The sequence below is a fragment of the Impatiens glandulifera genome, chromosome 1 (genome assembly GCF_907164915.1).
Source record: "Impatiens glandulifera chromosome 1, dImpGla2.1, whole genome shotgun sequence".
Classification (NCBI taxonomy): domain Eukaryota; kingdom Viridiplantae; phylum Streptophyta; class Magnoliopsida; order Ericales; family Balsaminaceae; genus Impatiens; species Impatiens glandulifera.
This window is the reverse complement of record NC_061862.1, coordinates 61913044-61930065: the sequence shown is the minus strand read 5'-3', so window position 1 is coordinate 61930065 and position 17022 is coordinate 61913044.

Here is a 17022-nt window from a genome sequence, read left to right as displayed (position 1 = left end):
TGGAATGAACTAAAATGATCACTCTATCATTGCATTGACATGATTTTTTTTTATACTCACACTATATTGAATGGTTGTAACTTGATGTATTTATTTAGTTCTTTCTTTTAATATACAACTATTGACACATTTATGTTTTGTATGTTAATATGATTAATCTAAGATCATGAAGGTGAATCAAATGAAAGACGTAAATATATCGGATATTTCTGTCACGTAGCAGAGCCGCTTATTGGTCCATACATGTATAATAATTCTATTTATCTTTTTAATGTGTTTATTATATATAATTGTTTGAATAACACTATACAATTAATTGCAGGATATTATTAAAATCTTTATTCATTATATATGAACATTTACACGAATTCAGGTAAGTTTTCATTTCATCCTATTTAAATTTATATTATCATATTTTTATTTTTAGATCACATACTTTGTTTTTATACATTATAGATTTATTTTTAAATTCATTAAATTTAAATTATCATTAAACCTAGTTTAAACATATTTTGCCTTACATTTTATTTAGATTTACTTATATATTTCTTATATTAAAAATATTATTTATTTTTAAAATAATCTTATAATATTTATAAATAATTTAAAATTTTGACTTAAATTTAAATTTATTATTAATTTATAAATAAAGTTTATATTTTACATTAAATGTATTTAATTAAATTTAAATTTCATTAAACTTATTAAAATTAAATTTTTTCATTAAATATTATATAATTTAAATATGTATTAAACATTTTATAATTTTATTTTTATATATAATATAATTTAAATTTAAAATATACATTAAACTTTTTAAAAAAAATTCATTATATTTTATTTAATTTTTTAAATATATATTTCTTTTATTAAGAATGTTACTTGTTTTTTAAATATTCTTATAATGTTTATCACTAAATTTTAAATTTTCATTTAAACTTATATTATAATTTTTATTCATGAACAGATTTTTATATTTTAATAAAATTAAAATTTGGATTAAATTTATTAAAATTATATATTTTTTTCTATTTTTATTATATTTAAATATTGCATTAAAATTAATTTTATTAAATTTAAATTTGTATTAACTTTTTAAAACATATTTTGTATTAAATTTTATTTAAGTTTTTACTTATTTATTTTTATATTAAGAACATAATATATTTTTTTAAAATATTTTTATAATATTTATAAATAATTTAAAATTTAATAATTAAACTCATATTTATTATTAATTCATAAACAATTTTTTACATTTTGTATTAAATATATTTTAAATAAATTTAAATTTACACTAAACTTATGAAAATTTCATTTTTAATTAATTTAATATAATTTAAATTTTGTATTAAACTTACTTTCATTAAATTTATATTTGAATAAAACTTGTTAAAAATATATTTTTTATTAAATATTATTTAGATTTTTACTTATATATTTCTTATATATAGAATATTATTTATTTTTTAAATATTCTTAAAATTTTTATAAATAATTTTGAATTAAAATTATATTTATCATTAAATAATAAACAAACTTTTATATTTTACATTAAACTTTTAAAATTTTTATTATTTCTATTTAATATAATATAATTTAAATTTTTCAATAAATATTTTTTTATTAAATTTAAATTTGAATTAAATCTATTAAACCTATTAAACCCATATTTTGCATTAAAACTTATTTAATTTTTTTACTTATATATTTCTTATATTATTATATTTTAAATATTCTTATTATATTTATAAATAATTTTAAATTAAACTTATATTTATATTAATTCATAAACAAACTTATATATTTTTGCATATTTTTATTAAATTTAAATTTTGCTATTTAATAAAAAAAACCAATATTTAAAAAAAGAAATTAAAATTGGAAATCTCAAAAAGAACATTGTGTAAGTAGAGGTAGGAGAGATTTTTTTCATTACAATAATAGTGAAGGTTCGAGAATGCACATACCACGTACCGGGCGAAGCGATTTAAATAAATTTAAGAAGCAATGATCTAGTTGGATCAATACCAAGGTGAAGTGTGTTGTCCGGAATGTCCGGTTACGAACTACTCATGAAGATCAAGGTAAGGTTTGTTGTCTAAAATTTTGAGTAAAAATTTGAACAAAAAAAAAAGAATAAGAAAATATATTTTTTTTTAAATTTGCAGGTTCTTCCAAATATAGAGAGATTTCAGTTGTGATAATGTTATCAAAGAATATATTGAATCGAATTGACAGGTAAAAATTATTGATTGATTGTTTTTTCTATGAACTTATCAACCGTTACCTATGATGATAATTCTATAAAGCCATTAATGAACCTCTAAATTCATTATTTGGATCGTAGCTTGGTCATCATCTTCTACGTACTAGTACCCATGTCTCATCTCATCTTTTTGTCTAAGATCTTTTGTCAACAATTTTTTTTTAAAGTTATTTCCGTACATCCATGCTTTTGATTTTCAGGGATAAGAATTTCTTGATGGTTTTTTGCATAGCTGATCAAAATAGACTGACAACCGCACCAAACATTCTAGTTATTGGTTATTATATATCGAATGTTAATGGACTTTTTAAACAACAATTGGATGGTAAACTCTCCATATGAAGGCTTCTACATTCGCTCAAGTTATTTTCTATATGGTAATGACTTAATTATAATTTAAAATTTGTTTTGAAATTTCTGATTTTGTTTGAATTTGATAAATTGTTTTGATACATTTCTCACAATATTGTTTCGCACTTTTGAATATTAGTGTGATGAATAATAACCTGTTTATTACTTGTTGTATTTCAGGACTACTCTCATTCAAAGGGTTTTAGTAGATTTTCTACATCAATTTGTTAATAGCAGTCAAGATGGTGTTCATTTTCATCCTTTGCATCTTCTAGTTTTAAGCTTGTCACAAGATGACAAACAACACAATATACGTGACCGTAACAACATGCATCATGGGCTAGACACTTCTTTGACGATAAAAAAAGAATCTTTAACACACAGGATGCGCTACATATTATCTATGCAATCTAAATTTTGAAACTGTTGATACATTTCCTTTTAGTTTATACTTTTAGCATACAAGGATAATGTGTAATGGTCCTTCCAAACTATAGTTTTGTCTTGGTTTTATATTTTACAATTTTTATGCATTTTCATTATTTGCAAATTCATATGCAGTATGTTACTTGTCAGGTAAAGTTGATGGAGATTTTAGAGCTAGAGACCCTCACCTTGAGAGATTCCATGAATTTAAGGGATATTAGAATAACTCTTAAATTATTCAGAGAGCTAATGGTTGGGCTGACAAATTTGTTCATCACAAAATAGATCATGATCTAAAATCTTTGGCTGTCTTTGGAAAGGCAAAATGGTGCTAGTGGTTGGACTTCTGAATTTGAGCGGGTGGAACAATATACTTAATTGAATGAAGTAAGCATAATTTTATTCTGTGATGCTCTGTATATATTTACAAAGTTATAATGATTTTAATTTTATCATCATTTTAGACCTGTTTCAAAAACACGAGAAAATCTAAATGCGAAAAACGTATAAAATATCTTGTGGAATGAACTAAAATGATCACTCTATAATTGCATTGACATGATTTTTTTATACTCACACTATATTGAATGGTTGTAACTTGATGTATTTATTTAGTTCTTTCTTTTAATATACAACTATTGACACATTTATGTTTTGTATGTTAATATGATTAATCTCAGATCATGAAGGTTAATCAAATGAGAGACGTAAATATATCGGATATTGCTGTCATGTAGTAGAGCCGCTTATGGTCCATACATGTATAATAATTCTATTTATCTTTTTAATGTGTTTATTATATATAATTGTTTGAATAACACTATACAATTAATTGCAGGATATTATTAAAATCTTCATTCACTATATATCAATGTTTACACGAATTCAGGTAAGTTTTCATTTCCTCCTATTTAAATTTATATTATCATATTTTTATTTTTAGATTGCATACTTTTTTTTTATACATTATAGGTTTATTTTTAAATACATGATATAATCTTTTTTTTTTATGCATTATCAATTTTAAAAATTATAAGAATTTAAATTTAAAGAATCCATGCTTAGTTTAGAAATAAATAAACTTATATAACATCCTTGATTTTAATTTAACTTTATAAATGTTAAAAATATTAATAGAATTTGTATTAGATTTATTAAAATCTTATTTTACATTTTTTTTTATCTATTTAATCCTATATAATTTAAATTTTAAATACATCTAATTTAAATCAAAACTATTACTTTATTTAATTCTATTTTTAACATATATTTATTATTTTTTATATAAAATTATTTTCTCATTAAATTTAAAATTTACAATAAACATATTTTTATTAAATTTAAATTTGAATTTAACTTATATAAAATACACATTTTCTATTTAATCTAATACTATATCAATTTTGCATTTAACTTGTTTTTTTTATACAAGCATTTAACATATTTTACATTAAATTTTATTTCGTTTTTATATTTATGTATTTCTTAATAATATATATTTTAAATAATCTTATTATTTTTCTAAATTATTTTAAATTTTTAATTAAACGTACTTTTACTATTAATTCATAAACAAATTTTTATATTTTGCATTAAACATATTTTTCATTAAACTTATAAAAATTGTATTTTTTCAATTTAATTTAATATAATTTAAATTTTAATTAAATTTAAATTATTATTAAACCTAGTTTAAACATATTTTGCCTTACATTTTATTTAGATTTACTTATATATTTCCTATATTAAAAATATTATTTATTTTTTAAATAATCTTATAATGTTTATAAATAATTTAAAATTTTGACTTAAATTTAAATTTATTATTAATTTATAAATAAATTTTATATTTTACATTAAATGTATTTAATTAAATTTAAATTTCATTAAACTTATTAAAATTAAAATTTTTCATTAAATATTATATAATTTAAATATGTATTAAACATTTTATAATTTTATTTTTATATATAATATAATTTAAATTTAAAATATACATTAAACTTCTTAAAAAAAATTCATTATATTTTATTTAATTTTTTAAAAATATATTTCTTTTATTAAGAATATTACTTATTTTTTAAATATTCTTATAATGTTTATCACTAAATTTTAAATTTTTATTTAAACTTATATTATAATTTTTATTCATAAACATATTTTTATATTTTAATAAAATTAAAATTTGAATTAAATTTATTAAAATTATATATTTTTTTTTTCTATTTTCATTATATTTAAATATTGCATTAAAATGAATTTTATTAAATTTAAATTTGTATTAATTTTTTAAAGCATATTTTGTATTAAATTTTATTTAAGTTTTTACTTATTTATTTTTTTATTAAGAACATAATATATTTTTTAAAATATTTTTATAATATTTATAAATAATTTAAATTTTTTAATTAAACTCATATTTATTATTAATTCATCAACACATTTTTATATTTTGCATTAAATGTATTTTAAATAAATTTAAATTTACACTAAACTTATGAAAATTTATTTTTTAATTAATTAAATATAAGTAAAATTTTGTATTAAACTTACTTTTATTAAATTTATATTTGAATAAAACTTGTTAAAAATATATTTTTTATTAAATATTATTTAGATTTTTACTTATATATTTCTTATATATAGAATATTATTTATTTTTTAAATGATCTTAAAATTTGTATAAATAATTTTGAATTAAAATTATATTTATCATTAAATAAAAAACAAACTTTTATGATTTACATTAAACATTTATAATTTTTATTATTTCTATTTAATATAATATAATTTTAATTTTACAATAAACATTTTTTTATTAAATTTAAATTTGAATTAAATCTATTAAACCTATTAAACCCATATTTTGCATTAAAATTTATTTAATTTTTTTACTTATATATTTCTTATATTATTATATTTATAAATAATTTTAAATTAAACTTATATTTATATTAATTCATAAACAAACTTATTTATTTTTGCATATTTTTATTAAATTAAAATTTTTCTATTAAATAAAAAACCAATATTTAAGAAAAGAAATTAAAATTGGAAATCTCCAAAAGAACATTGTGTAAGTAGAGTTAGGAGAGATTTTTTGAATTACAATAATAGTGAAAGTTCGAGAATGCACATACCATGTACCGGGCGAAGCGATTTAAATAAATTCAAGAAGCAATGATCTAGTTGGATCAATACCAATGTGAAGTGTGTTGTCCGGAATGTCCGGTTACGAACTACTCATGAAGATCAATGTAAGGTTTGTTGTCTAAAATTTTGAGTAAAGATTTGAACAAAAAAAGAATTAGAAAATATTTTTTTTTTAAATTTGCAGGGTTCTTCCAAATTTAGAGAGATTTCAGTTGTGATAATGTTATCAAAGAATATATTGAATCGAATTGACAGGTAAAAATTATTGATTGGTTGTTTTTTCTATGAATTATCAACTGTTACCTATGATGGTAATTCTATAAAGTCATTAATGAACCTCTAAATTCATTATTTGGATCGGAGCTTGGTCATCATCTTTTACGTACCCATGTCTCAACTCATCTTTTTGTCTAAGATCTTTTGTCAACAAATTTTTTTGAAGTTATTTCCTGACATCCATGTCTTTGATTTTCAGGGATAAAAATTTCTTGAGGGTTTTTTGCACTGCTGATCAAAATAGACTGACAACCGCACCAAACATTCCAGTTATTGGTTATTTTATATCAAAATTTTAATGGACTTATAAACAACAATTGGATGGTAAACTCTCCATATGAAGGCTTCTGCATTCGCTCAAGTTATTTTCTATATGGTAATGACCTAATTATAATTTAAAATTTGTTTTGAAATTTCTGATTTTGTTTGAATTTGATAAATTGTTTTGATACATTTCTCACAATATTGTTTCACACTTTTGAATATTAGTGTTATGAAAAATAACCTGTTTATTACTTGTTGTATTTCAGGACTACCCTCATTCAAAGGGTTTTAGTAAATTTTCTACATCAATTTGTTAATAGAAGTCAAGATAGTGTTCATTTTCATCCCTTGCATCTTCTAGTTTTAGGCTTGTCACAAGATGACAAACAACACAATATACGTGACCGTAACAACATACATCATGGGCTAGACACTTCTTTGACGATAAAAAAAGAATCTTTAATGCACAGGTTGCACTACATATTATCTATGCAATTTAAATTTTGAAACTATTGATACATTTACTTTTAGTTTCTACTTTTATCATACAAGGATAATGTGTTATGGTCCTTCCAAACTATAGTTCTGTCTTGGTTTTATATTTTACAATTTCTATGCATTTTCTTTATTTGCAAATTCATATGCAATATGTTACTTGTCAGGTAAAATTGATAGAGATTTTAGAGCTAGAGACCCTCACCTTGAGAGATTCCATGAATTTAAGGGATATTAGAATAACTCTTAAATTATTCAAAGAGGTTGTCAAGAGTTGGTCCTAAGATAGCTAATGGTTGGGCTGACAAATTTGTTCATCACAAAATAGATCATGATCCAAAATCTTTGGCTGTCTTTGGAGAGACAAAATGGTGCTAGTGGTTGGACTTCTGAATTTGAGCGGGTAGAACAATATAATTAATTGAATGAAGTAAGCTTAATTTTATTCTGTGATGCTCTCTACATATTTACAAAGTTTTAATGATTTTAATTTAATCATCATTTTAGACCTGTTTCAAAAACACGATAAAATCTAAATGCGGAAAACGTATAAAATATCTTGTGGAATGAACTAAAATGATCACTCTATCATTGCATTGACATGATTTTTTTTATACTCACACTATATTGAATGGTTGTAACTTGATGTATTTATTTAGTTCTTTCTTTTAATATACAACTATTGACACATTTATGTTTTGTATGTTAATATGATTAATCTCAGATCATGAAGGTGAATCAAATGAGAGACGTAAATATATCGAATATTGCTGTCATGTAGCAGAGCTTCTTATTGGTCCATACATGTATAATAATTCTATTTATCTTTTTAATGTGTTTACTATATATAATTGTTTGAATAACACTATACAATTAATTGCAGGATATTATTAAAATCTTTATTCATTATATATGAAAGTTTACACGAATTCAGGTAAGTTTTCTTTTCATCCTATTTAAATTTATATTATCATATTTTTATTTTTAGATCGCATACTTTGTTTTTATACATTATAGGTTTATTTTTAAATACATGATATAATCTATTTTTTATGCATTATCCATTTTAAAAATTATAAGAATTTAAATTTAAAGAATCCATGTTTAGTTTAGAAATAAATAAACTTATATACCATCCTTAATTTTAATTTAACTTTATAAATGTTAAAAATATTAATAGAATTTGTATTAGATTTATTAAAATCTTATTTTACATTTTTTTTCTATTTAATCCTATATAATTTAAATTTTAAATACATCTAATTTAAATCAAAACTATTACTTTATTTAATTTTATTTTTAACATATAATTATTATTTTTTATATAAAATTATTTTCTCATTAAATTTAAATTTTGCATTAAATTTATTTTTATTAAATTTAAATTGAATTTAAATTGAATTTAACTTATATAAAATATATATTTTCTATTTAATCTAATACTATATCAATTTTGCATTTAACTTTATTTTATACAATAATTTAATACATTTTACATTAAATTTTATTTCGTTTTTATATTTACGTATTTCTTAAGAATATATATTTTAAATAATCTTATTATTTTTCTAAATAATTTTAAACATACTTTTACTATTAATTTATAAACAAATTTTTATATTTTGCATTAAACATACTTTTACTATTAATTTATAAACAAATTTTTATATTTTGCATTAAACATATTTTTCATTAAACTTATAAAAATGGTATTTTTTCAATTTAATCTAATGTAATTTAAATTTTTATTAAATTTATTTTCATTAAATTTAAATTATCATTAAACCTATTTTAAACATATTTTGCCTTACATTTTATTTAGATTTACTTATATATGTTTTATATTAAAAATATTATTTATTTTTTAAACAATCATATAATGTTTATAAATAATTTAAAATTTTGACTTAAATTTAAATTTATTATTAATTCATAAATAAATTTTATATTTTACATTAAATGTATTTAATTAAATTTAAATTTCATTAAACTTATTAAAATTTAATTTTTTCATTAAATATTATATAATTTAAATATGTATTAAACATTTTATAAAATTTATTTTTATATATAATATAATTTAAATTTAAAATATACATTAACCTTCTTAAATAAAATTTATTATATTTTATTATTTTTTTACATATATATTTATTTTATTAAGAATATTACTTGTTTTTTAAATATTTTTATAATGTTTATCAATAATTTTAAATTATCAATTAAACTTATATTATAATTTTTATTCATAACCAGATTTTTATATTTTAATAAAATTAAAATTTGGATTAAATTTATTAAAATTATATATTTTTTCTATTTTTATTATATTTAAATATTGCATTAAAATTAATTTTATTAAATTTAAATTTGTATTAATTTTTTAAAGCATATTTTGTATTAAATTTTATTTAAGTTTTTACTTATTTATTTTTATATTAAGAACATAATATATTTTTTAAAATATTTTTATAATATTTATAAATAATTAAATTTTTTTAATTAAACTAATATTTATTATTAATTCATAAACACATTTTTATATTTTGCATTAAATGTATTTTAAATAAATTTAAATTTAAACTAAACTTATGAAAATTTTATTTTTTAATTAATTTAATATAATTAAAATTTTGTATTAAACTTATTTTCATTAAATTTATATTTGAATACAACTTATTAAAAAAATATTTTTTATTAAATATTATTTAGATTTTTACTTATATATTTCTTATATATAGAATATTATTTATTTTTTTAAATATTCTTAAAATTTTTATAAATAATTTTGAATTAAAATTATATTTATCATTAAATAATAAACAAACTCTTATATTTTACATTAAAATTTTAAAATTTTATTATTTCTATTTAATATAATATAATTTAATTTTTTCAATAAACATTTTTTTATTAAATTTAAATTTGAATTAAATCTATTAAACCCATATTTTGCATTAAAATTTATTTAATTTTTTTACTTATATATTTCTTATATTATTATATTTATAAATAATTTTAAATTAAACATATATTTATATTAATTCATAAACAAACTTATATATTTTTGCATATTTTTATTAAATTAAATTTTTTCTATTAAATAAAAAATCAATATTTAAGAAAAGAAATTAAAATTGGAAATCTCCAAAAGAACATTGTGTAAGTAAAGGTAGGAGAGATTTTTTTCATTACAATAATAGTGAAGGTTCGAGAATGCACATACCACGTACCGGACGAAGCGATTTAAATAAATTCAAGAAGCAATGATCTAGTTGGATCAATACCAATGTGAAGTGTGTTGTCCGGAATGTCCGGTTAAGAACTACTCATGATGAGGTAAGGTTTTTTTGTCTAAAATTTTGAGTAAAGATTTGAAAAAAAAAAGAATAAGAAAATAAATTTATTTAAATTTGCAGGTTTCTTCCAAATTTAGAGAGATTTCAGTTGTGATAATGTTATCAAAGAATATATTGAATTGAATTGACAGGTAAAAATTATTTATTGATTGTTTTTTCTATGAACTTATCAACTGTTACCTATGATGGTAATTCTATAAAGTCATTAATGAATCTCTAAATTCATTATTTGGATCGGAGCTTAGTCATCATCTTCTACGTACTAGTACCCATGTCTCATCTCATCTTTTTGTCTAAGATCTTTTGTCAACAAATTTTTTTGAAGTTATTTCTTGACTGCCATGCCTTTGATTTTCAGGGATAAGAATTTCTTGAGGGTTTTTTGCACTGCTGATCAAAATAGATTGACAACCGCACCAAACATTCCAGTTATTGGTTATTATATATCGAATTTTAATGGACTTTTTAAACAACAATTGGATGGTAAACTCTCCATATGAAGGCTTCTGCATTCGCTCAAGTTATTTTCTATATGGTAATGACCTAATTATAATTTAAAATTTGTTTTGAAATTTCTGATTTTGTTTGAATTTGATAAATTGTTTTGATACATTTCTCACAATATTGTTTCACACTTTTGAATATTAGTGTTATGAAAAATAACCTGTTTATTGCTTGTTGTATTTCTGGACTACCCTCATTCAAAGGGTTTTAGTAAATTTTCTACATCAATTTGTTAATAAATAGTGTTCATTTTCATCCCTTGCATCTTCTAGTTTTAGGCTTGTCACAAGATGACAAACAACACAATATACGTGACCGTAACAACATGCATCATGGGCTAGACACTTCTTTGACGATAAAAAAAAGAATCTTTAATGCACAGGTTGCGCTACATATTATCTATGCAATCTAAATTTTGAAACTATTGATACATTTACTTTTAGATACTACTTTTAGCATACAAGGATAATGTGTCATGGTCCTTCCAAACTATAGTTCTGTCTTGGTTTTATATTTTACAATTTCTATGCATTTTCATTATTTGCAAATTCATATGCAGTATATTACTTGTCAGGTAAAGTTGATGGAGATTTTAGAGCTAGAGACCCTCACCTTGAGAGATTCCATGAATTTAAGGGATATTAGAATAACTCTTAAATTATTCAGAGAGTTGGTCCTAAGATAGCTAATGGTTGGTATGAAAAATTTGTTCATCACAAAATAGATCATGATCCAAAATCTTTGGCTGTCTTTAGAGAGGCAAAATGGTGCTAGTGGTTAAACTTCTGAATTTGAGCGTGTAGAACAATATACTTAATTGAATGAAGTAAGCTTAATTTTGTTCTATGATACTCTCTACATATTTACAAAGTTTTAATGATTTTAATTTTATCATCATTTTACACCTGTTTCAAAAACACGAGAAAAACTAAATGCGGAAAACGTATAAAATATCTTGTGGAATGAACTAAAATGATCACTCTATCATTGCATTGACATGATTTTTTTTTATACTCACACTATATTGAATGGTTGTAACTTGATGTATTTATTTAGTTCTTTCTTTTAATATACAACTATTTACACATTTATGTTTTGTATGTTAATATGATTAATCTCAGATCATGAAGGTGAATCAAATAAGAGATGGAAATATATCAGATATTGCTGTCATGTAGTAGAGCTTCTTATTGGTCCACATGTATAATAATTCTATTTATTTTTTTAATGTGTTTACTATATATAATTGTTTGAATAACACTATACAATTAATTACAGGATATTATTAAAATCTTCATTCATATGAACGTTTACACGAATTCAGGTAAGTTTTCTTTTCATCCTATTTAAATTTATATTATCATATTTTTATTTTTAGATCGCATACTTTGTTTTTATACATTATATGTTTATTTTTAAATACATGATATAATTTATTTTTTATGCATTATCGATTTTAAAATTTATAAGAATTTAAATTTAAAGAATCCATGTTTAGTTTAGAAATAAATAAACTTATATACCATCCTTAATTTTAATTTAACTTTATAAATGTTAAAAATATTAATAGAATTTGTATTAGATTTATTAAAATCTTATTTTACATTTTTTTTCTATTTAATCATATATAATTTAAATTTTAAATACATCTAATTTAAATCAAAACTATTACTTTATTTAATTTTATTTTTAACATATAATTATTATTTTTTATATAAAATTATTTTCTCATTAAATTTAAATTTTGCATTAAATATATATTTTATTAATTTTAAATTGAATTTAACTTATATAAAATACATATTTTCTATTTATTTTAATACTATATCAATTTTGCATTTAACTTTTTTTTATACAAGCATTTAACACATTTTACATTAAATTTTATTTCGTTTTTATATTTACGTATTTCTTAAGAATATATATTTGAAATAATCTTATTATTTTTCTAAATAATTTTAAATTTTTAACTAAACATACTTTTACTATTAATTTATAAACAAATTTTTATATTTTTCATTAAACATATTTTTCATTAAACTTATAAAAATGGTATTTTTTCAATTTAATCTAATATAATTTAAATTTTTATTAAATTTATTTTCATTAAATTTAAATTATCATTAAACCTATTTTAAACATATTTTTCCTTACATTTAATTTAGATTTACTTATATATTTTTTATATTAAAAATATTATTTATTTTTTAAATAATCTTATAATGTTTATAAATAATTTAAAATTTTGACTTAAATTTAAATTTATTATTAATTCATAAATAAATTTTATATTTTACATTAAATGTATTTAATTAAATTTAAATTTCATTAAAATTATTAAAATTTAATTTTTTCATTAAATATTATATAATTTAAATATGTATTAAACATTTTATAAAATTTATTTTTATATATAATATAATTTAAATTTAAAATATACATTAACCTTCTTAAAAAAAATTTATTATATTTTATTTAGTTTTTTACATGTATATTTCTTTTATTAAGAATATTACTTGTTTTTAAATATTCTTATAATGTTTATCAATAATTTTAAATTATCAATTAAACTTATATTATAATTTTTATTCTTAAACAGATTTTTATATTTTAATAAAATTAAAATTTGGTTTAAATTTATTAAAATTAAATATTTTTTCTATTTTCATTATATTTAAATATTGCATTAAAATGAATTTTATTAAATTTAAATTTGTATTAATTTTTTAAAGAATATTTTGTATTAAATTTTATTGAAGTTTTTACTTATTTATTTTTATGTTAAGAACATAATATATTTTTTAAAATATTTTTATAATAATTGAATTTTTTTTATTAAACTCATATTTATTATTAATTCATAAACACATTTTTATATTTTGCATTAAATGTATTTTAATTAAATTTAAATTTAAACTAAACTTATGAAAATTTCATTCTTTAATTAATTTAATATAATTAAAATTTTGTATTAAACTTACTTTCATTAAATTTATATTTGAATAAAACTTATTAAAAAAATATTTTTTATTAAATATTATTTAGATTTTTACTTATATATTTCTTATATATAGAATATTATTTTTTTTTTAATATTCTTAAAACTTTTATAAATAATTTTGAATTAAAATTATATTTATCATTAAATAATAAACAAACTCTTATATTTTACATTAAACTTTTAAATTTTTTATTATTTCTATTTAATATAATATAATTTAAATTTTTCAATAAACATTTTTTTATTAAATTTAAATTTGAATTAAATCTATTAAACCTATTAAACCCATATTTTGCATTAAAATTTATTTAATTTTTTTACTTATATATTTCTTATATTATTATATTTATAAATAATTTTAAATTAAACTTATATTTATATTAATTCATAAACAAACTTATATATTTTTTCATATTTTTATTAAATTAAATTTTTTCTATTAAATAAAAAATCAATATTTAAGAAAAGAAATTAAAATTGGAAATCTCCAAAAGAACATTGTGTAAGTAGAGGTAGGAGAGATTTTTTGCATTACAATAATAGTGAAGGTTCGAGAATGCACATACCACGTACCGCGCGAAGCGATTTAAATAAATTTAAGAAGCAATGATCTAGTTGGATCAATACCAATGTGAAGTGTGTTGTCCGGAATGTCCGGTTACTAACTACTCATGATGATCAAGGTAAGGTTTGTTGTCTAAAATTTTGAGTGAAGATTTGAACAAAAAAAGAATAAGAAAATAAATTTTTTTAAATTTGCAGGGTTCTTCCAAATTTAGAGAGATTTCAGTTGTGATAATGTTATCAAAAAATATATTGAATCGAAGTGACAGGTAAAAATTATTGATTGATTGCTTTTTCTATGAACTTATCAACTGTTACCTATGATGATAATTCTATAAAGTCATTAATGAACCTCTAAATTCATTATTTGGATCGTAGCTTGGTCATCATCTTCTACGTACTAGTACCCATGTCTCATCTCATCTTTTTTCTAAGATCTTTTGTTAACAAATTTTTTTGAAGTTATTTCTTGACATCCATACCTTTGATTTTCAGGGATAAGAATTTCTTTAGGGTTTTTTGCACTGCTGATCAAAATAGACTGACAACCGCACCAAACATTCCAGTTATTGGTTATTTTATATCGAATTTTAATGGACTTTTTAAACAACAATTGGATGGTAAACTCTCCATATGAAGGCTTCTGCATTCGCTCAAGTTATTTTCTATATGGTAATGACCTAATTATAATTTGAAATTTGTTTTGAAATTTCTGATTTTGTTTGAATTTGATAAATTGTTTTGATACATTTCTCACAATATTGTTTCACACTTTTGAATATTAGTGTTATGAAAAATAACCTGTTTATTACTTGTTGTATTTCAGAACTACCCTCATTCAAAGGGTTTTAGTAAATTTTCTACATCAATTTGTTAATAGATAGTGTTCATTTTCATCCCTTGCATCTTCTAGTTTTAGGATTGTCACAAGATGACAAACAACACAATATACGTGACCGTAACAACATGCATCATGGGCTAGACACTTCTTTGACGATAAAAAAAAGAATCTTTAATGCACAGGTTGCGCTACATATTTTCTATGCAATCTAAATTTTGAAACTATTGATACATTTACTTTTAGATTCTACTTTTAGCATACAAGGATAGTGTGTCATGGTCATTCCAAACTATAGTTCTGTCTTGGTTTTATATTTTACAATTTCTTTGCATTTTCATTATTTGCAAATTCATATGCAGTATGTTACTTATCAGGTAAAGTTTATGGAGATTTTAGAGCTAGAGACACTCACCTTGAGAAATTCCATGAATTTAAGGGATATTAGAATAACTCTTAAATTATTCAGAGTGTTGGTCCTAAGATAGCTAATGGTTGGGCTGTTAAATTTGTTCATCACAAAATAGATCATGATCCAAAATCTTTGGCTGTCTTTAAAGAGGCAAAATGGTGCTAGTGGTTGGACTTCTGAATTTGAGCGGGTAGAACAATATACTTAATTGAATGAAGCTTAATTTTGTTCTGTGATACTCTCTACATATTTACAAAGTGATAGAAAAATTAAGTAAGTTAATTTTTGGAATCGGCCAGACAAACTAAACAGTTGTTAACTTTCATGTGCAGATACAGATCAAAACCGTGTGAACCGGTTGGGGCATCATAAACCGGTTGTTGTTATACTTCAAAGAAATCAGTTCCAAGTGATCAAGTTAAAGATCAGAGGAACCAATTTTTACTTTCTCAAGCGACCGGTCAGCAAAGACAAAAGTTTACACACCAGCCGGATCATACAGCACAAGACACAAAAACCGGAAGATTCAAACTTCAAGAGTGACGTACCATGACGAAAGAAACGTGTCTTGAAAGAATAAAAGAAGATCGGATCCGATCGGAAGCATGCGAGGAAAGCAATGATGCTTTATTGATCCGAAGTTGACAACCTGAGGTGCATGTCCAACACGTGTCCAAATCTGAAAACCGGCTATGTCATCTTCTGCTCAAAGCTGCCTGCATGACTGCCAGGTGTTGAGGAAGGTGAAGCGTGCAAGCAATCTTTCTACACCGGTGTGATAATGATCGACCAATTCAGAGGAGAGAGAAGAAAAGAGACCGTTGGCTCTTCTCAGCTATAAAAGGAAGATAAAGCGTCTTCATTTAATGCGAATCGATCAAGCAAGAAAATCATTCAATACAATTCAAGTGATAAGATTCTAGAGAGATAAACTCTTATTTTCCAAAACCGGTGTGTCTAAAACCGGAAGCTCTCTGTGTGTGTTTGTGTTGAATTGTTGTATTACATCAAAGAGTGAGTTTGGTGTAACCGGCGAGTAGCGAAGTTGGGCTCGACCGGAGGTATTGTTATAACTATAAAAGTTAGTGGAGATCCTTCTCATAATCTGAG